The following is a 22,500-nucleotide window of genomic DNA, read 5'->3' as shown; positions in this document are numbered from 1 at the left end:
AGGTCCTGCTATCAGCAAGGGCAGGCCATGCGTGTGTGTGTGTGTGTGTGTGTGTGTGTGTGTGTGTGTGTGTGTGTGTGTGTGTGTGTGTGTGTGTGTGTGTGTATGTATATCCCCTTGCAGCAGTCTGTGTTACAGCCACCAGCATACCTCTCAACCCCTCACAGAAAGACATCTGGTTAAAGCCATATGGAAAACTGGGGCAAAGACCAAACATTGACCACAACCTTCACATATTGTTGTGACACACATGGAAAGTAGATACCAGAACAGGTCATGCATTTGAATGCACTTTCCAGAGGGTATGTTTTGTTACATGACAATATCCATCATTAATCTGCAATGTTAGTCTGTAATGATTTTACAGCAGTTTGCCAGAAAACCACAATGTTATGACAGAGGGGAAAGAAAATATGTGTCAAACATCAGGACAATTTACAGACATATGCAGAGGTCACAGGTATGGCCACCATCTGTACCCCCCTGCAGGTTGCAATCCATGTTTGGCAAGGTATGACCTGTGACAACAACTGAAACACTAAAGAGGTCCCGAGAGTGTAGGACAACAAATATTTCATACAGTTGTCTAGTGATTGCATAGAGCAGTTATTGCATATCAGAAGCACCTTAATGTTATGACAAATACCGTAAGCTAAGTTAATGTCACACAAAGAAGGTGTCATAGTAGCAAACCAAAGGAAGTCCTGTGTGTTGCACTTGCTGTGGGTATGTTATGTCCAGCCAACTGCCACATTACTACAAGTCGTGTCCCACAGTCCACATTTGATAAGGTGGCAAGCACAATATGTGTCGCCTATGTGTGTGCAATATGTAGACATGTGAAGGCCCTGTAACTACCTGCGGCCCCAATAACCCACATGTATATAGGCATGAATGCTAATTGCCACTACCCACATATGTAGGTACAGCCTAAGGCCGTGTCAACTGTAAGTATTTTGCAGTCTGCCATTGAGCCACATACTGCTGTTAACACACTGCAATGGCCATACAGTGGGTATGGAATTGTGTCTAGGTCCTGGCCTCAAGCTAAATGCAGACAACAGTGTTAGCATGCTATATGTCAAGGACATGTCCCTAGTATTTCCCACATCAGCACCAACACAGAAACACACAGACTGCGATGGCAGTCCTGGGTACTCAGGATGGCAATAGTGTTGCATTCAGGCAACAAATAGTGGCAGTGGTCAGGAATTGCTTGTATGTGGACTGTGTAACAGACTATAGCTCTGTGTGCATTACCAGCACGAGAGGCCTGTCTTGCATATGAGATAGCAGAAACACATGCTGGATAGTCAGGTTTGGCTACCAGAGGCTGCCCTGTGTCAGGTCTACACTCCCCAAACATGTCGAACGCAGTACCAAGCATACCCTCATCAACTTCATCAAGGTTAAGTGGATGGGAAAAAAAGGCTGTTCCTGGGGTTCAATCTGTGTCCAGCAATGGCAGGGTCAACAGGTGCTGATGGATGATTCTGTTGGGGATAAAGTAATGGCTAGGCTTGTGGGGGAACCAGGGCCAGTACTCTAGTAACCTCCTCTGTACCTATGAACCTGTGGTCCTACAGAACACCCAGGTGACATGTATGAAGGCTAGCTGGCTGTGTCAAGAGGTATGCATGCAAGGTCACACTGTCTTCCCCCATTGTCCCACACACATAGTTGCATGCATACGCACCTCGGTAAACATGTACATATACAGCTGTACCTTGGCAATGAAAAGGTCACTGTGTTTCCACTGCACCATACTTGGCTTTGGTTATGTCACCAGCTCCACCTGCTGTACACACACAGACACCTGGAAAAGAAACAGAATAACATATATGAGACAAGAGTCAGTCAGCAGTACTAACAGCAATAATGCATCATAGCAGAAAGGTACATACACTTCGATGTGTACCCATGACAATTGCCAGCAGACAGCACCTTACACAGCATAACATTACTACCCTGTACTATATTCACCCTCTGCATCAGACCCATATTAGCATGTCCCTGCATCGATGGTATGGATAACAAGGATGTGGCACAGGTATCATCACATCACATGCACAGGGTGTGGTGTGGGGTTGCCAAAGGCCTAGGCTGGGCCATACAGTTGACATTGTGTGTGTGTGTGTGTGTGTGTGTGTGTGTGTGTGTGTGTGTGTGTGTGTGTGTGTGTGTGTGTGTGTGTGTGTCTGGAGGGGTGGTGTTCAACTGGGCCATGGAGAGGAACTGTGTGTGGTGTTGACTTGCCCGTGATAGTGATGTGTGAGTGTGTGTATGCACACAGTCAAGTCCTGTGCTTGCCCTACACAGGGGTATGTTGGGCAGTAGTGGACCATACATGGCAGGATGTACAGTTCACCATCTCTGGCCACAGACATGGGAACTGGTTGTGCTAGGAGTGCCACTGGCACCACCAGGCCCAAGGCCAGATGCAGTACTACTCCCTGACAGTGACTGCTGGATCTGTGTCCCTGATGGGACCTGCCAGGACCACATGCCCATGGCCTGTTATGTTGTGGTGTGTACAGCACCCTTCCTTCAGTAGTACTGGTGGTACTGCCACTACGGGAGTGTGAATGTGCATGGCCATATGGGCTCTCAGCTGATGTTGTTGATGACCTACATCCACGTGCCCAATGACATACTCCCACCACATGCTCAAGCATAGACATTGCACAGTTCAGCACTGACAATGTCACACCCCACCGTCTATCCACAACATCAGCAAAATTATGTACAGCATCACCAATGCCGTAGAGGTCATCACGCATGACAGGAAGTGTTGCATCCATGACCCTGAGTGTCTGTCTGGTGTACTGTTCAGAATGTGCCTGTGCCTCCATGATGGATTGCAACATGCATCTGATGACACCTGCTGTGACACCTCTGATGGGGCTGGATGGGCAGCAGTCCTCCTTTGAGCACCCCGGTCAATCTGCCTGTGTGGACCTCACCATCTCTCTGGCTATGGCTAGTGTCTACAGTCACAGATGACATTGTCACCACACTACCCTGTTCAATGCCACCACCCTCTGACTGTCCAAAATCTGTGGCTGCTGGGGATTGGGTATGTGTGGGCATACTGACTGTGTGTGGGGATATTGTGGCTGGAAGTGGTATGTCAACCAATGGTAAAGATTCAGCCCCCAACAACCCCACCTGTGCCACACTATGACCACCATCATCATCAGAGTCCAATGCGATGCTAACATCAGGTTGTGAGGGGGAGAGACACCAACCCCCATGTTAACCTGTGAGGGAAAGACAACAAATGTAAATTAGTACCTGCACTATAATGTTTTCTGATATATATATATATATATATATATATATATATATATATATATATATATATATATATATATATATATATATATACACCCACCCACACACACACACACACACACACACACACACACACACATACACACACACACACACACACACACACACATGTGAGGTGGCACAAAGGCATTATGCAGACCACACTTTCTGAATGATGACATGCACGACACACAATCAGACCACAGCAGAAACACTGTGCACAGGCCCTCAACAGCATGCAGTGCAGCTACATCCAGTTAATGTTGCTACTACTATACACCTGTGAGATATGTGAGGAGTGGGAGTATGTGATGCACTTTCACCTAACACACAGTGGACCCATGTACACAATACTAATGTACCCTTGTATAGCACAGTGGCTACACCTATACAAACATATGTGCGAATATATTACAGCACCTGTGAATAGGCTTCTGTGATGACCAATGTGATGCACTGCAGTTAAACCCACTACAAGTGAACATGCACATATTACAGTATTGCATTACATTATTTTGTGTGCATTACAAAACCCAACCCACAAATGCAGTTTGATCTGACATATGCATCCAGATATGCAAAGGCTGCCACTGTGAATGGTACAGTATTGAAGTGATGTTCACTGGGGCCTTACCTGGATGCTCCTCGGCTGTTGAGTCTGTGCCACCCACCTCCATGACATATGTAGTGATAGTTTCCTGGGATGCAGTGGCTGCACCAAGGTTGGCGAGGAACTCCTCCGTGGCTGTCATTGGTGCTTGCATAGCAGGCCCTCCACCTGTGCCACCATGGTCCCTGGCCACAGCTACAGCCCTTTGCTGTGCATTGTGGATGAGGTCGGTGGCACAGTGTCAGACCTGTTTGTAGGTATGGTCGCGTTGGCCCAGATTGTTCACAGTCACTACCAGTTCTACCCACAAGGCAATATGTTCCTGCAGGTTTTCTGGCTCCTCCCCAACAATACCCTGTGATGGAGTTGGAGTGCATCAATGATAGGCACAGACTCGGCTTCTAAGAATGCCGGTTGGTGTCTGCGGTACATCCCACCTGAAAGATATGAACAGGGATACACATTACAGAACCGCATACATTGGCCACCATTATGTACAGATCTTGCCCATCCACTTTTGCTAGCACTATCCATTGCTAATACCCACATCATACCCCTGATATCTATCAGCACAGTATGTGTGTGGGTATTCTCACCATACTGGCATTACAGCATGCACTGCCCTTCTGATCCTGATGTTTCATGTTCCCACCAATGAGGACCATTAATGTGCATAATCCTCCATTTATCATTCACATCAGGCAGTGCATGCAGCAGCTGGGGGCATCACAGAGGTTCCCCACTAGGGAATACCAGGCCATTAAACATCTAACATACACCTATAGGCTATAAGGCCAACCTTCTACCCGGTGTCATACATATTCCTTAGGAGTGACCTCACTCTGGCATGCCAGGCAATCTCAGACTCCACATTGCTGGGACTGCTGCACGAGTGCAAGTCATGTTCCACTCTGTTAACACACACACACACACACACACACACACACACACACACACACACACACACACACACACACACACACACACACACACACACAGCCTCCACCTGGTGAGTGACCTGGACTGAACTTGTTGGCAGCTTGGATGTGTGTCCCACACAATCACCCTGTGGTGGAATGGGCATCCTGTCCATATCAGGCAGAGTAGCTACTTAAACCTCTGCAGACATAACCTGGTCAACTCAATGGTTAACAGCACATACAGCCTTGGGATACCACCTGGGTCCCTGTTGGACAGGGACATCAGCTGCTGCCTTGCATACACATGGGCTAACACATGGCCTAGTTATATGGCTGCTCAGGGCCCATAGCCTAGTAAACTTGTATGGTACCAGGAATACCATAAATGGTCTGACTGCTGTGATAGACTGTGTTGTTATGTGTCCACACACATCACTGCCATCGACTGCTGGGTGTCCCTTATGAGCAGCGTTACAGTACCATGTCATTCAGCCTACATCCCACAAATAGGTGAGTGCTCCTACAGGTGTATGTAGACATTCCTGGAACATCTGAGCTACACAATAACTGACAGTAGTGCATATGTGTTATAAGGTAACCTCCTCATAGGTATCTGACATCTGCAGTACCCAGATGTTTGGGGAATGTGTACATGTGCCTGATAGATCCAGACCCCCCCTGCCAGACAAATGTGCATTTCTGGACACCAGTTGGACAACATGTGATGGTTGTCCACATAGTTTGAGGAATGTGTCTGTGACATGCCAGACCCATGGGGACTCAGTAATGGTACCTGAATATCTGGTACTGTATCCATTCCCTTACATTGTATGCTTTTTAATTTCTCTAAGTCTTTTGGGTTTCTAATACCATGACAGGAATGGACCCCATTCCTAAGTCAAAGTATGATTAAAGTTCATGAAATTAGTATTGTTTCAATCTTTGATGTCGGCCAGTAGTGCTCTTCGCAGCACTCTCAATGTGCCCAGTAATGACTCCTTCTGCAGTTCGTATGGAGTTACATGTATCGGTAACATATCTAAATACAATTGTAAATTCTTTTTTATAAGACCTGTTGCTCCTACTAGTATTGGAACTCTCTGGGTATCTTTCTTCCACATTGCTCTCATTTCTGCCTGCAAATCCTGGTATTTTATGACTTCGTGTCTCTCTGTATGCAAGACACTGTAGTCACTGGGTTTGACAATTTCAATGATCAATGCTACTCGTCTTCTTTTCTTGGACTACTATATCTGGTTTTCTAGTATCTATCTTTTGAACTGCTGGTAATGGATGATCCCATGTGATGTAAAGTTCTTCATATTCTATGATACTTTGTGGCTCATGTTTCCAGTGTTTTTCAGCCACTTCAGTAGCATAATGTTTGAACTTTCCCCAGTGCAACAGTCTCACCACATTATTATGTCTTTCAGTATACAGTGTCCTTCTGCCATTCGTATGTCTCAGCCAGCAACAAGATGTGCAACTGTTTCTAATTTGGTTGTGCTAAACCTACATTTGTCTGTTTCTCCCACATGTTCAATGGACTTTATAAACCAATGTGTACACAACCCACTATCTTGGGCCACCAATATTAACCTTTCATCTCTTGGTTTGAATTTGCCTCTCTTTAACCATTCCTGTTTTTGTTCCTGATCAACACGAGGTTCTTCCAGGAGTTTTCTATACTTGCAAATATATTTATGCTTTTTTCACATTTCTTGCCTTCTTATCTGATCCTTCACCTTATATTCTTTCTTTTGTTTTTAGTACATTCAGTTGCTGCCTTATTTTTATCTACTTCTGGTTTGATTTCCATTCCTGCTTGATGCCGATAAGCTTCTGCTAGATTAAGCAGAGAAGTCATCTTAGATTTATTCTCCTCATGTTTCAAAATTTTCACTACATTTGGGTCTTATGGGGTCAGCAGATATGTGTGGAGTCCCACAATTGCAGATCTATACATATAATTAATTTCAAGGCGGCCCCTCCCTACTTCGGAACAGGGAATATATAATCTTAGTATGCACTGATGTTTATAAATCATTTGGTGAGCATGAGGCATCCTTCTTGTTTTCCTGTCTAATCTATCCAACACGTTTTGGGGCCAGCCAATCACTCCAAAACTGTAAGTTAGGGCAGGAAGAGCAAATTGGTTTATAGCTTGGATTTTGTTCCTATATGTCAGTGCTGTTTTCAGGATTAATTTAAGTCTTCTGAAGTATTCCTTACTAAGTTTTATTCACATGTGTTCATGTTTTATTGTTGATCCTTCATCAATTCCCAAATATTTATACATTCTTTCTTGCTCAAGTTTTTTTATATCACATTCTTGTCCCAAACTGAAGTTTTCCTGGCATTGCAGTTTTCCTGCTTTAAAGGTTGCTTTTGTATACTTATCAAGACCAAATGACAGTCTTATATCATCTGAAAAATGTTTGGCAACTTGCAGTTGTGCTTTCAGTTCTTCATCTGATAAGCTATACAGTTTTAAATCATCGACAAAGTGAAGGTGAGAAGTCCTTACACTATGTTGTTTTCTAGGAGCCCGATTGTAGCCATGGCCTAAGTTGTTGAGTAAACAGCTTAATGGATTAAGGGCAAGACAGAATAGTAATGGTGACAGAGAGTCACCCTGGAATATCCCCCTTTGAATTTTTATCCCTAGGATAACAATTTGTCCTTTATCATGGCTTAATTGTAAAGTGGTCTGCACTGTTTCATGGTCACTGTAATGTAGTCAATCACATTTTTAAGCACTGTTTTATCCATGAATGAGGGATACTATCAAATGCTTTTTTGTAGTCAATCCATGCCATACTTAGATTCTTCCCCTTTTTACACTTTTCCATTATGACTTTATTTAACAACAAATGATCCTTTGTTCCATATGACTTTCTTTTATTGCCCTTTTGTTCTACTGCCATAATTGAGTTTTCTTCTAAATGGCTATAAACTCTGTCAGCATCAGTTCCCATGTATAATTTATATGTCGTCGGAAGGCAAGTTATTGGTGTATAATTTTTAGGGTAGCTTACAGGTTCAATCTTAAGTAGGAGTATTGTTTTTCCTATTGTTAGCCAGGTTGTTGTCTGTTCTGGGTGTGCATATAAATACTTCTTACTCATGGCTAAATTGTCTTGTATAAGATGTTAATACTTTTAACCAGAAGTTAGGTATTGCATCTGGGCCTGGGGTTTTCTGATTAGAGGCTTTTCTTAACTTTGTTTCAATCTCTCTAGCTGTTACTTCATCCCATTTCATATCCTGTACATTTAAACTTCTGATTCTTTCTTTTACTTCTTCTATCCATTTAGCATCTTTGTTATGTTTCACAGGATCTTCATAGATACTTCTCCAAAATGTATCTATTTCTTCTTCTTTTGGTGGTCCTTCATAGGTTCATAGGTTTATAGGTTGGTACTAGGCTATTGGCCCCAGTGCCTATACAAGCCTAGCCATAACAATTCCCTGGCTATTTCTTCCCACACTATTTACTTCCCTGGACCCCTGTCTAGCAGGGTGACTGACGTGATCCCCAGGGTGAATTTCCTTTCTCCCATCCAATCATCAAGGTTCCTTTTGAAGAGGACCAAAGAGGTGCTCTGCTTGACATGTATGGGCAGTTCAATTCCTTTTACCTTATTTCCCAGTTCTCTATAAAACCTTTTTGGGTTATCAATAAATTGCTTATTTTGTACTTTTCCTTTATATTTATCTTCGTATCTTCTAAGTTTATTCTGCCTGTGCTTGCAATAGTGCATGATAGATGCTGATTTGTTCTAATATTGCACATTGTTTTTATCACATCTCTTAGTATTTTTGTTAATCTATTCCCTCTTCTATAGTTTTCTAACAGTGACACTTCTTGTCTTAATTGCTTTATAATTTTCTCTGTATGATATTTCCATGATGGTATTCGATTTCTCCCCTTCCTTTCCTTCACTACCCTGTGTTCTTGTGGTAGCACTTTATCAGTTATTACTTTAGCTGCACAGTAATATATCCTGTTTACGTCTGTTATACTGCATGGATCTCTATGAACAGTCCTAATTACTGTATTAATTTGTTTTATCAGACTTCTGACTTTTTGGGTTTTATTAACCTTCTGCAGTCTATCTCTTTCATAAATTTTGATATATTTGTCCATACCTATTAAATCAAGCAATTCTTCTCTTAGCTCATTTTCTTCCAAACTGAGGGCACATCCCTTGTTTTCCAATTCCTGTGGGCATTCTATAGAAGGTTCTATAGCATCTTCCTGTGACACAGTCTCTTCAATTCCATCCTATGACGTCGGTTGCTCTATCATATGGAAACTCACTGGCCTATCACTCCTCAATGTTGACTGCATCAGAGTTTCCACAGTTTCCTGTTCCTTCCCTTGCTGTCTAGCTTCAAGTGAACGATTATACTGGTTCCCCGTGGAAGGCTCCAATTTATCTTCATATGGCACCTGGCCAATTGCTTCCTGTTCCACTAATTTCCCCTTAATTTGGATATCCATTACTCTATCCTTTTGTGGTACTTTCTGAATTAGATTTTCCACACTAAATCCTTCACTTTGCAGGTACTCCATAACCTCAGTTTCTGATTCTTTAACTTCTCCATTACTAATCTCCTTTTCTACTTTTCCTCTTTGTTTTCTTATTTTTTTGTATTGTAATGTTTTCTATGTCCATATTCCTTTGTCTGTATTTCTCTTCAAATATCTTTGGTACTGCTCTTTTTGTATTGGTTAGTTTTGTTTTCTGCTTTGCATAAATAGTACACGATATTAAATCTCTTTTTCTTCCCATGTCCATATTTCTTCTTCAGATGTTTCCTGATCTTCATGTTTCTCCCTGATTTCGGGACTCACTCCATCCTGCTGTGATGTAACCTGTGTTAGACCTTCCACATCAAATCCTTCACTTTGTAGGCACTCCATAACTTCAACTTCTATTTTTTTAACTTCTGCTTTATTGATCTTTTTGTATGCTCAGTATGTACACACTGTTGCTGAGCCAGAGCCAGCATCCTCCCACTGCTACCACCTATAACCTGCTGTCCTGCTGCAGGGGCCTACCAGGTATGCTAGCCATAGGTCTCAGGCAATCATATATAGGTGTGGAGTACACACTCACCTAGCCAGGATATGTCAGGAATGGTTAGAGAGACCTGGACAATCTGCAAAATGATCCTGTACGACATTGGCAGACTGAGAGGGGTTCAATGACGGTACATGCTGTGATATGCCAGCTGTATCCACCAGTATGTACTGTCAGTGTGACGCCCCTGCACTGGCCCAGTCATCAGGGAGCCTCAATCCTCACCACTACCACCAGTGAGGGATGTCCACAATGGGAAGATGATAAGTACATGCACAGTAAAGTACAATTACCCTTCAGAGCACAAAGAGATCACAGTCAGTCTGGGGCTGGTTTCTCCCTCTCTCTCCAGATCCCCAGTAACACTCCCCAATGGCACAGCTATATGGTTAATATCTCAGCAGAGCGGTCAAGCCAAAATATCCATCACCCTTTCTATCCAACCAGTGCTTCAGGTCCCTGACCAAGTAGCTGACACACACGCACTTTGAGATTTGATTTATGAATCACTGACACATGCACTCCTGGGAAAGGCTAGCACAGGTTTACTAGCTATGGCCCCTTCTGCCCAGACTTTAAGGTAGTTCTGACTGCCACAATCCAGCTCTTTACCAGCTACTGTAAGGCCCTTACCAAAGGATGGCGAATCTTACTGTGTGATGTGCCTATTAGCAAAATGGTAAGTGCGACTAAGACCAAGGCTATTGAAGTGGGCTATACAGTGTCACCAAATACATATGCAAGTACTCTAACAGCTTACTTAGTTCTATACGGACCAGACACAATGAAAATGTTTAACTATATTTAATAATAACTAATAAAGGAACAAGACAATACTCAATCAATACAGTAACTACACAGTTCAGACTCACAGGGGAATAATTTAAGACAACATTGCAGGACAGTCTGAAATAAATACAGCAAACATGTAAAGTAATAGGTTCATAGGTTCATGGGATGATACTAGGCTATTGACCCGGAGGCCCTTATAAGCCTAGCTAAGATTTTCGCCCATGTTCCTTCAAAGTCAGCACCTGTTTCCCCTGTCCAGCAGGGAGACAGGTGGGCTCCCTTGGGTTCAGTTTCTGTTTTCCATGCAGTCATCCAGGTTCCTCTTAAAGAGGACTAAAGAGGTACTCTGCTTGACATGGGGAGGGAGTCTGTTCCACAGATGGTGGAGTCTTTGGGGCACAAATCTATCCCACCAACAAGTACTATTCATGTCACAGACCCGGTTAATGCCTTGCATATGGGTTGCTCTAGTGGAGTTTGTCTTATGGATATGCAGCAACTCCATCACCTATGAACAGTCTGTACGAGACTGAGTAGAGGGACAGGACTTTTATCCTATCTGTAAAGGACGGGTGTTTGAGACCCTGGATTTTCCTGGTCAGGAACCTCTGTGGTCTCTACAGTTGCTGCATGTGCTTGGCAAGGTATATGTCAAAAGAGGCATTGTACTTACTAATGGGTCTGATAAGGGAGGAGTACAGAGATGTTATGACCTCCTTGTTCCTGGATGTCATACCATTATTTATGAGGTGGGCCATTTAGAAAGCCTTCTGTACAGTGGAGGCAACACGGTGGTCAACTGTCATATTGCTATCAACCTGGGTGTCCAAATCCCTCACGACTGATTGCATGCTTAGTACGTTGTTATTACTGTCATAATTAGTGTGGATGACATTTACCCCAAAGGAGATAATGATGCATTTCTTGGCATTCACTTTGAGCCAATGCTTCTGGCACCACTCATTAGTTAGGGTAAGGGCCTCTTGGAGGATGTTCACATCACTAGGGGAATTTAAGACAGCACCCAGCTTGCAGTCATCTGCAGACTTGGTCAGCCATAGACCACTGGTTTTGGCTTGCACCTCAGAAAAGTATATCCCAAACAGTAGAGGCCACAAGACGAATCCTTGGGGTACACCAGTCTTTACGGGTCTACTAATAGAGGTGGCTTCCCCCACTTTGACTGAGTGGTTCTATCAGTGAGACAGTTAGCTACCCATCTGGTAAAGTACGGGTTGATGCCTAGCTGGGAAGGTTTATGTATTATGGCCGAGTGGGGAATAGTGTCAAAGGCTTTGGCTAGATCAAGGTAGGCAGTGTGCACCGTCTTCCCCTCGTCCATGGCTTTGGTGACTGCTTTGAAGAAGTAGGCCAAGTTTAACAGGCCTGATCTCCCTTTGACAATACCAAATTGTGTAGGGTTAAGCATTTGAAGGTTGCCGATGTCCCTGTTTATGAGGTCCATGATAATGCATTCCATGGCCTTGCAGACCAGGCTAGTTAGGCTGATGGGCCTATAATAGCCTGGGTCAGTGGATGCTCTTTGGGTAGAGGGATGACAGTGGCTGTCTTCCATTCAGCTGGGATGAAGATGGGGCTCAGGCTTTGGTTGAATAGGGTGGCTAATGGAGCTGAGAGCTCAAGCCTGAATTCATGTAGAATACAGCTAGGGATGTTATCAGGTCCCATGGAGACTTTACGTTTTTGCCTTTCAGATGGCATTAAGGACCTGCTCCATGATGATGGGAGAGGCAGGTGCTGAGGATCTCCTAGTTTACTGATGGGGGTACAGGGGGATGAAGTTTTCACTGAACCTATCTGCCAGCAGGTTAGCTATATGTATTTTCATATGTGTATGTGGTGTTAATGACCACTAGTTCAGAGCAGATTTGGGTGTTGCCTCTGAGATTACAGACATATGTGAAGAAGGCCTTGTGATTGTTCTTGGTGGATGTGGCCAATTTGGACTCAAAGTTAGCCTTAGCGTAATTCACCAGTGACCTTATTTGCTTGTTCAGACAAAGGAGAGATGCCTTCTAACTTGGCACCTGCTCCTTCTTAGCCCTGGACAGCAAATATTTCCTTCTGTTATTGAGTTTGTTTATTGCTGCTGTCCACCAGACAGATTTACTCTTCCTTGAGGGAGATGATTTGGTCCTGTCAGCGATTGCTGAGTCCATACAGCTATGTAGGTGCTTATATAGTTTTATGGTGTAGGCTTGGACATTACTGCTAGTTCCAACTGAAGGGACAGTGGCTGTGAAGCTGCTTATACCTGCTCTGAGGAGATTGTAGTTAACTTTGGAAAAGTGTTTTCATTTGACCCTGACTGGGGGGGGGGTGACTTCAAAAGTGATCGCTTTATGGTCAGATCCTACCAAGGAGGATGACACTGTAGGAGTGCTATAGTGGCTACTCATGTTGGTTAGGACTAGGTGCAGAATATTAACACCAGTCATAGGGGTATTGACCAGCTGATCCAATGCAATGGCATTGACAAAGCCGAGGCATCTCTGTGCATTCAAGTTTGGGTAGAATATGTCTTGCACTCTATGGTTGGGTAGTTAAAGTCACCCAGGATCAGGGTAGTGGGTTAAATTTTGATGGATTCAAGTAAGTCCAGATAGGTGGAGTGGGTGTCCTGAGTCATGGTTGGAGGTCTGTAGCTAGCTATGATTTGAATAGGTGTTTTGTCAACAGTAAACTGCACTTGGAGTGTCTCCTGTGCATCATACCATTTGACCATCCTGGAGGTTGCTTGGAGACTTTTTCAGTATGTTGGTAGTGTTGTCTTTTTGGTATTGCCTAAAAAAGGTTTTAAGAGATGGAGAACGTGTTAGCCAATATCTGAAAGCTTGGGGGAACAGGTGTAGTCCATCTTTGGTCAAACAATGTGGTCTGTTGACCATGTCCTCCCATACTGACAGATATTGGATCCCCATGGAGGGACACCAGAAACTAAGACAATTATTGAAATCAATAATGTTATGTTCACTCTGTGGCATCACCCTTGGTGAAGGTAGAATGCTGCTCAATACAAGGCTCATACCTGTCTGTGACACATATTCCTAAAGATCCATTATATCTCTTTTCATATGGTCCAGTGAGGTACATCTTAGGCCATTTACACCCACATGGACTATGACAGACTCATACTGGTACCCAGGACATAATGACATTGTGTGTCAGATATTGCAAATCCTGGCTCCTAACCAGTATCTTCTCCTTGTCTAAACTGGTGAGTGGGGCATATATGTGTCACACAATGGAGTCCCCAGTGACAAGAGTATTAGGTAAAGTATATGCTCCCCTTATAGGTTTTGTTTTTGAGGACCATTTGGTGTAGGCTTATGTAAGATGTTTGCTGTTGCTTTTGGTGTGTGTTTTAGCGATTGCCATGAAGCAGTGTTGCTGTTAACTGGCTTTGGAGGTCTTTGAGATTTGGAAAGGTTTCTATTAAGCACATCTGTGTGTGTGGTGAGTGTTGTGTGTGAGGGATGTAGTGTGGATATTCTTGGCAACCTCTTTTGCATGCAAGATTTTTGCCTCCAAGGTAATTGTGTAGTTACACGTGTCAGTGTGGTTTGTTTTCATTTATATAAGTGTATGATTGCTTATGTCATAAGTGATGGTTTCATAAAGATGTTTTTTGTTTAAAAAAAGGGGCAGGAATTGAATAATTTATGTAATGTTGCTTAGGTTATATGATATATAGCAATATATGTGAAGCATAATGTTTGTTAATTTTAACTTGTTAATACAGTTTGATTACTTTCATATTAATGTAAATGTGCTTGTGTTACAAATGATAATTCAGTAAAGGTGTTTAAAAGTATTGTGTTTTTATTTAATGATTAACTGATTGATGCAGAACATGAGACAATTGCTACATTGCTATAGGATGCCTAAATCTATCAAGCTGGTGTTTTGAGCTTAATTGCATGTAAAGTCATGATGTTTAATAGGTTTTGGATCTAATCATAACTTTATTGGGAAATTTTGCTGTCTGGCATTTGCTACGATACAGGACACTGCTAACAATAACTGTGCAGTGGCCAGCTCCAGACAGACTTGTCTGATTTACAGCAGATAAAAAAAGCTTGAAAAACTGACTCCTATGCCCTCTAACCAATACACTTTAAGTTCCCTGGGGTGCTTCCCTACTTCAGAGAAACCAGGTAAACACATCCTGCCACAAAATGTATGATCCTGGAATTCCTTAATGCAAAAGCACAGGAAACGTTGCTCTCAAGTGCAGATTAAACCACAAACTTCTGCCATACAATTAATTCCCTAATTCACTCTTCTCCAAGGCAGTTTGGAGGCAAACAGAATTAGAAAAGCCAGCAAAAAGAAAACATTTTTTCCTCAGAATTAAATAAATGATTTAAAGAAGGCTCAAAATAGTAGCAATCACAGTATAAAATAAGAAGTGCAGTAAATCAAGAAAATATGCTTATCTTAGCTTGGAGGGCTCTAAATACAGTTGAAACACCTGAAACCATTTCAGAGTTCTCTGTAAGTGAACATAGAGTCTTGCAATCTTGCCTGATTCATAGCAGGGGGAAAGCTTGAAAACTGTTTCCTATGTCCTCTAGCTAATAAACAACCACAATTTGAGCTCCCTGGATTGCTTCCCCATTTAGAGAAACCAGGTGAACACCTTCTGCCACAGGATGGCAGCTAAAATCACTTGTACAACAGCTAAATTATTCTCAAATTCATAGAGTCAGATATTGATGAATGTAGCTCTGTATATAACAGAACTTTATGATTCCTGCAAGGAACAGAGCTTGACACTCATCACTGAGCCATTTTGATACTGATTGACTTGATAACCCTAATTAATATGCTGATGATATATAACAAGGTCTCACATGCCTGCGACATTGCTAAGGCATATGCTTCTCATATGGCATCAATCATCCTTATATGCTACTTCATAGGTTCATAGATTAGTACTAGGCCAACTGCACTTGCCAGCCATTTTAAGCCTAGCCAATTATCCCTTGTGAGAGTCAAACCCTGCACCTTGTGTTTATAAGGCAAACACCTTAACCATTAGGCCACCCTCCCAACTTGGATCTTATGCACTGCAAGTGCTTCTCTTCTAATCATCCGATCATCATATCTGCAAAGCTAAGAATCATAGCTTCTCACATATCATACCCACCTTTTAGAATTCCTTGAAGAGACAAATCCAAGAACTAAAACTCCATCCATACATCTCTCAAAATAATCTTTACATGCTCACCTTTCATCCACAAACAAATTACCAGCCAATATAGTGCCAACCAAAAGGACCCACCATCTTGAGCTAAATACCCATGGCATTCTCAGTGTCCTGACAGGCCATGTATGTGATGAGACATATTCTTAATTCATTTTTGTATAACTGCATATGTATCTCCTAATGATGATGAAAACTGTCTTGCCAGTGCTTTTATAGAATTGTATTTATACTTGCTCCATGTGAGGTCATTATCTTGTGGGCCTCCCTTGAATATAGGCCATGGGTTCAGAGGAGCTACTATCAGTAAACAAATGCATACATAACATTTACACTTAGTGCGATAGCAGGGACACAACACTGGGTAAACCGAAAACAACATGACCTGTAGTTGTAGCAAATTACAGTCTGATCAGATGAAAAGATGGTTGTCAAACAGGTACCAAAGGAGTAATGCCAGGAAAGCTTTTTTCAGTGTTCATATAAGTAACATAGCTGCAGGTTTGGAAAGAAATGTTTGCCCTTTTACTGATTGGGCATAGATATCCAAAAAGGTGGCATTATAAATTCATTTCAGAATTACATATTGATGCATGTCAGTAGTATTAATCTGCAAAATGAGCAATCAAATGCATGGAAAACAGCTATGAATGCAGAAAGAGACAGAGGTACTCACGTCAGATAATTGGAAGTTATGCAAGGCTTGCAGTACAGCAGCAGAAAATATAGCTACTGGATTAGTATGCACAGGGAGAGAGACATCACTTACCTGCCTTATAAGAACCTTTATGGAGTGATGGAGTGCTTTATGACATTCTGAAAGAAAGAGTGACTACCTAAACATTAAATGTGCTGATCTGAAGAAAATAGGTACCGCTGGCTATAACAGAAATATGTAATTATCTCAGGGAAGTCCATAGACTCCAGCTAAGATACTGAGTGGCAAAAAAAATAAATAAATAAAAAATAAATCTCTATATGAGAGCATGAGTACATAATTAAAATATACAAGAAGAATAGCTGAAAGGAGACTTGAGGAAGAATTCTTTATTGAAAAGGGTGGCTGATGATTGATATAGACTTCTGCAGGGAGAAACCATAAAGAATGCATGAAACAGACATAAAACAATTATTATTCTGGTTGGGAGAAAAAGGAAATAATTGTTAGCAAAGCAGGATTTGCAGTTTACTCAGAAGATAAAGAAACAGAAACACTAGCTATCCAAATGGTCATTATCTGCTGTTACAGTGTCTATGTTTCTGGTTGGGTTTTTTATTATTATTACATTTTTGTAAAAGTTCTTTAAAAGGATTGATTTTTCAAGTCAAATGTTTTTTAGTATTTTAAAGAAAAGTTTACTGTGTTTTGCTTCAAATGATCACTGCAACTTAATTGTGTTTTAATCAATTAACTAATTATTTATGTCATGGAGTGGTATTTTAAATCAGTCCAGTATGTTGTGTTTAGCATCTGAAGAAGTTTGGGCATTTTCCAAACGAAAAGCGCTTTATGTGAACTTGTTCTTGTGATGTAAAAGGAGCAGTCTTTCATTAAATTTTTACTTCCTTCCGGGCTGCTTGCAGTGTAGGTTCCTGGCAACAGTTTTTTTGTTCAACAGTTTAGATGTAATGAAACAGTTTGGTAAGCGGACGTTTCACTTAGTACAGTACAAGATGAATGCATTACTGAGAAATGTTGCAGCAGATGTCCCAGACAGCTGACATAAAAGGTTAACACGTTTATTAATCTTCTACTCTGTTTGCTGACTTCTGAAGCAAGTGTGTCATCTGAAATACATGTAGGGACTGCAGAAAAAGTCACTCAAGTACTGCAATAACAGTTTGTTTTATTAGCAAATCCTGGAATAACATTTCCAGTCATTTAGTTATATATACAAAGTGAACACTGTGAAATAAATGAAAGGACATTTAACATTTCTTCACTCTGTAATTACCAGATACACTGCTCCCTCAAGTAGATAGATTGCAGTTATTTGTATGAGTATGACGTTTTGCAACAGCACTGTGTGCGTGCGTGTGTGTGTGTGTGTGTGTGTGTGTGTGTGTGTGTGTGTGTGTGTGTGTGTGTGTGTGTGTGTGTGTGTGTATGTGTGTGTGTGTGCGTGCATGTGCACATGTCTGTGTGCGAGCACACATTTTATTGACAATAAATAGTGTAGTCCTTTCCTTGTTTTATCATTTGTGCTTTAATAGATCAATTAACAATATCCCCTTGAGAGGTGCTCTCAGAATGGGAGCAAGTCAGACTGACAACTGACAGTTCATGAAACTTTATGAGATGGCTCTTTTATTTATATTTTATAATGAAGTCCATCATTGTTATATATGTTTGACTGTTCCAGAATTTGACAGGAGGGGAAATTGTCCAACATCTAAGTACAGTATTTTAAATAGTACACAGTTATCATGACAAGTAGACCTAAATGAGGTAGGGAAAGGATAGCCGCTTTTACACATTGATATTTAGTATCTCAATAAGTGGTTATGTGATGTTTTTGAAATGAGACATTGAACAGATGGTATACTTTTTCGTCCACTTTCTTAGACAAGTTAGTTTAACAATATAGGGGAAAGGTTTGATTTAAGATGCTCCTAGCGAGCATGTTTTGTAGTTGTGTGTTTGAGGTCCTTAATCTCCATTTGTGTACCAACTCTTCTGTCCAAACCAGTATTGCAGGAAAACACTGGTAAAAAAGCTGTTGTGCAAAGCTGGTCTTAAACTGGTTAAGGAATGAATAAATAAAATGAGGCGTGGACACCAGTGCAGCCCACTGGGGATTCCTGTTAGAATAATGTGGAGACCAGTGCAGCCCACTGGGGATTCCTGTTAGAATCATGTGCAGACCAGTGCAGCCCACTGGGGATTCCTGTTAGAATCATGTGGACACCAGTGCAGCCCACTGGGGATTCCTGTTAGAATCATGTGGAGACCAGTGCAGCCCACTGGGGATTCCTGTTAGAATCATGTGGAGACCAGTGCAGTCCACTGGTGCAGTCCACTGGGGGTTCCTGTTAGAATCATGTAAAGACCAGTGCAACCCACTGAGGATTCCTGTTAGAATCATGTGGAGACCAGTGCAGCCCACTGGGGATTCCTGTTAGAATCACGTGGAGACCAGTGCAGCCCACTGGGGATTCCTGTTACAATCATGTGGAAACCAGTGCAGCCCACTGGGGATTCGTGTTAGAATCATGTGGAGACCAGTGCAGCCTACTAAGGATTCCTGTTAGAATCATGTGGAGACCAGTGCAGCACACTGAGGATTCCTGTTAGAATCACGTGGAGGCCAGTGCAGCCCACTGGGGATTCCTGTTAGATTCATGTAGAGACAAGTGCAGCCCACTGGGAATTCCTGTTAGAATCATGTGGAGACCAGTGCAGCCCACTGAGTATCCCTGCTAGAATTTTAAGGACACTGGTGTGGCCCATTGGGGTTCCCTGTTAGAATTATAAGGACACCAGTGTGGTTAGAACCATGAGGTGTAAATGGAAGTAACATACCTAAAGTACACAGACCCATGTTTAATGTATGTCTGAAATAACTGCTTCCCTTCCCTCTATTTTAATATATGATGCACAACTGGTTTTAACAATGAAGTTAGAAGATATTTAACAACTTGCCTTTGCATCATCATATGTTGCTTCTCTTTTACAGGATACAAAAGACAACATTTTCAGATTCATTCAGCTAGTTGAAGGAAGCGTTATGCTGCACAATTTAAAATACAATATTACTTGTAACCACAAGTCTATCTTCCTCCTTAAAACACTGACTTACAAACATCTTAGTGAAATACCTTACGACCTTTTAGTACAAGAAATCTGGACAAAACCAAAAATAATGAGAGAACAAAGGCCCACAATATGAACATGTTTTAATCATTGTAGAAAGTTGCTAGAATAATAGATTTTGCATTATCATGCATTTTCTAAGGAATTTTAAGACCAAAACTCAAATTTCTGTCCATTATTTAATTACTTCAATTCCCAATAATTTGCCAGAAAAACACACATTTTATTATGAACAGACCAACATATGAAAAAAATCTGGACAGCTGAAAGGTACACAGTGAAATAAGTTGTCCATCTCTATCAGATATGATTAGGATACAAAAAGCTTCACACACCTTGAAAAGTCAAGACAGCATTAAACTTTGTAGACCTTTATTTTCTCTGACTACCTGTAAAAATATTTTAGTAAGCTTGCCTCTGCAGTTTGGCATACTTTGTCACAGTACTTATCTTCAATTAGCAGGTTGCCTTTGTTTAAGGAAAAAATAATATGGAAGACTACAAATGCAACTTATCTGTGGATGTGGGATAACAGTGTTCAGAACTACCACAGGCACAAACACACCTTTTTCAGATTTGACATACTCTTTTTCAATCAACATGTTTACTGAAAGATATCAAATAATCAGTAGATATAGTGAGCACAATAATTTGTCATATATAATAGTACCCTTACAAAATCCCAACCCAGCAAGTAGAGTTTAAAATGTAATACACAAAACTGTATAAGCTAATAACCTCTGCCTGTATAACACAAGTCATCATTACCCTTCCTTTCCCCTTTGTGTTACTCTTAAAAATTGTAATAAATTGACCAAAATTCATTGTCTGATGAACAGCTGCATATAATCTCAACACTTATTTTAATGGCACATTCAATGTGTCCATGTTGTTACATTTCTCAGAAGTCCTAAACAACATACAATCTTAGTTATTTTAAATAGTGTGAGAGCATAAATACAAAAAATATTAATAAATGCTCTGTCCACATCCCCATGTCCAGACTCCTTCACGACAAAGTGCTTGTAACAAGTATACAAAACTTAATTTTGCAGTGGGTCTCTACACTCTTTCAAAATTTAAATATGGTTGCCAACAGTACAGGTAAGCTTATTCTAATCCATTTGAAAACAGTAACTTCAAAACAGGCCCATTGGGGTGGAATATACAGTAGCTAAAAATGGTTATCTCTGTTAATAAGTAAGAAATATTTTATTTCCCATTTAAAATCGTGTTCAATACTCAGTCCCAAATATCACTAACTAAAAATGGTTATCTCTGTAAAAGGTAAGAAATATTTGTGTTTCCCATTTAAAATCTTGTTCAATACTCAGTCCCAAATATGACTAACTTTTTTTATAATCCCATACCATATGCATATAGTTGTCTGGAGCCATGCCACATTGCCAACACCTAGATTTAATTTCTTTTTTGTTGTTTTAAATCTGTTCAGAGGAAAAAAGAGATATATGAATGTGTCATATTTGTAAACTGTATGTAAAACTTGTTCCCACTCTGCATCCAACAGAATGTAATGTGAAACTTATTCTATTAATTACTGATTTGCCTAATAGGGTTCTGTTGCAGGTCCACAATAACTTTATGTATGTGTAAGTATATAGTAACAGAAGGCTCCCGAGAGCACCCCAGCACTACTAGGCTATAACACATACCATACCTTTCGGCCACAGAACCAGGACCGAAACACAAAAGGTGGGGGTGTATCCATATTCATCAAGGATACCCCACACCTCCAGGTTAGTGGTGCAGGACAATGCATCAGAGATCATCCATGTGCAATAAACAACGGGCAAAACTGCAATCCAAATTGTAGCTTGCTACAGGTCACTCACGATGAGCCAGAACCCCCATTCCGCATTTCTGGAGACACTGGGAAATATGAAGATCCTACCAAACACCCTAATACTGGGTGACTTCAATTACCCAAACATAAACTGGGAGAACTACTCAAGTACTAACTCCCTTGCCAAATGCTTCCTAGAATTTATAAACTCGAATGCCCTGGATCAACTGGTCAACACCCCCACCAGAGGGATCAACATATTGGACCTGGTCATCATCAACATGGGCGACCGTGTTCCACACTGGAGGTCAACCCCTCGCTGGTTAGATAAGACCATAGACTAATCACTCTGGATATACACATTCCTCCCCCACCCCCAATCAAGGAAACCACCATGAAAAACTTTTCAAAAGCAAACTTCACGTTACTTAAGACTGAAGGAGAAAGGTTCACAGCCCTCATGCTAAAGGACAATGCTGTCCAAGCTGCTGAAACCTTTACAAAGGCACTCTATGAGCCTCTGCAGGAATGCATGGATCATGCTATCCCAAGTAAAACCAAGACTCACTCCTCCAAGAAAAGGAAACTAGTCTGGTGGACCCCTGCCATAAACAAGCTATACAACAGAAGGAGGAAACTAGTACAGAAAAGAGTAAAATCCCAAGAAGGAAAGACATCCCTGATCAGTATCAGCAAGAAACTATGATCCCTCATTAAATCATCCAAGGCAAGTTTCGAAAGAAAAATTGCCAATGAGTTCAAAGACAACCACAAAGCAGTCTTTAGCTATGTCAAGAACCTAAGTGGAAACTCTCAGATCTGCTCTGAGTTAGTACAGAATGGCACAAAATACACTGAACCGATTGATATTGCCAACATTCTGGCAGACAGGTTTAGTGCAAACATC

Source organism: Protopterus annectens, chromosome 3.part1 (genome assembly GCF_019279795.1).
Source record: "Protopterus annectens isolate FY-2018-M chromosome 3.part1, PAN1.0, whole genome shotgun sequence".
Classification (NCBI taxonomy): Eukaryota; Metazoa; Chordata; order Ceratodontiformes; family Protopteridae; genus Protopterus; species Protopterus annectens.
Note: the sequence above shows the minus strand (reverse complement) of the source record.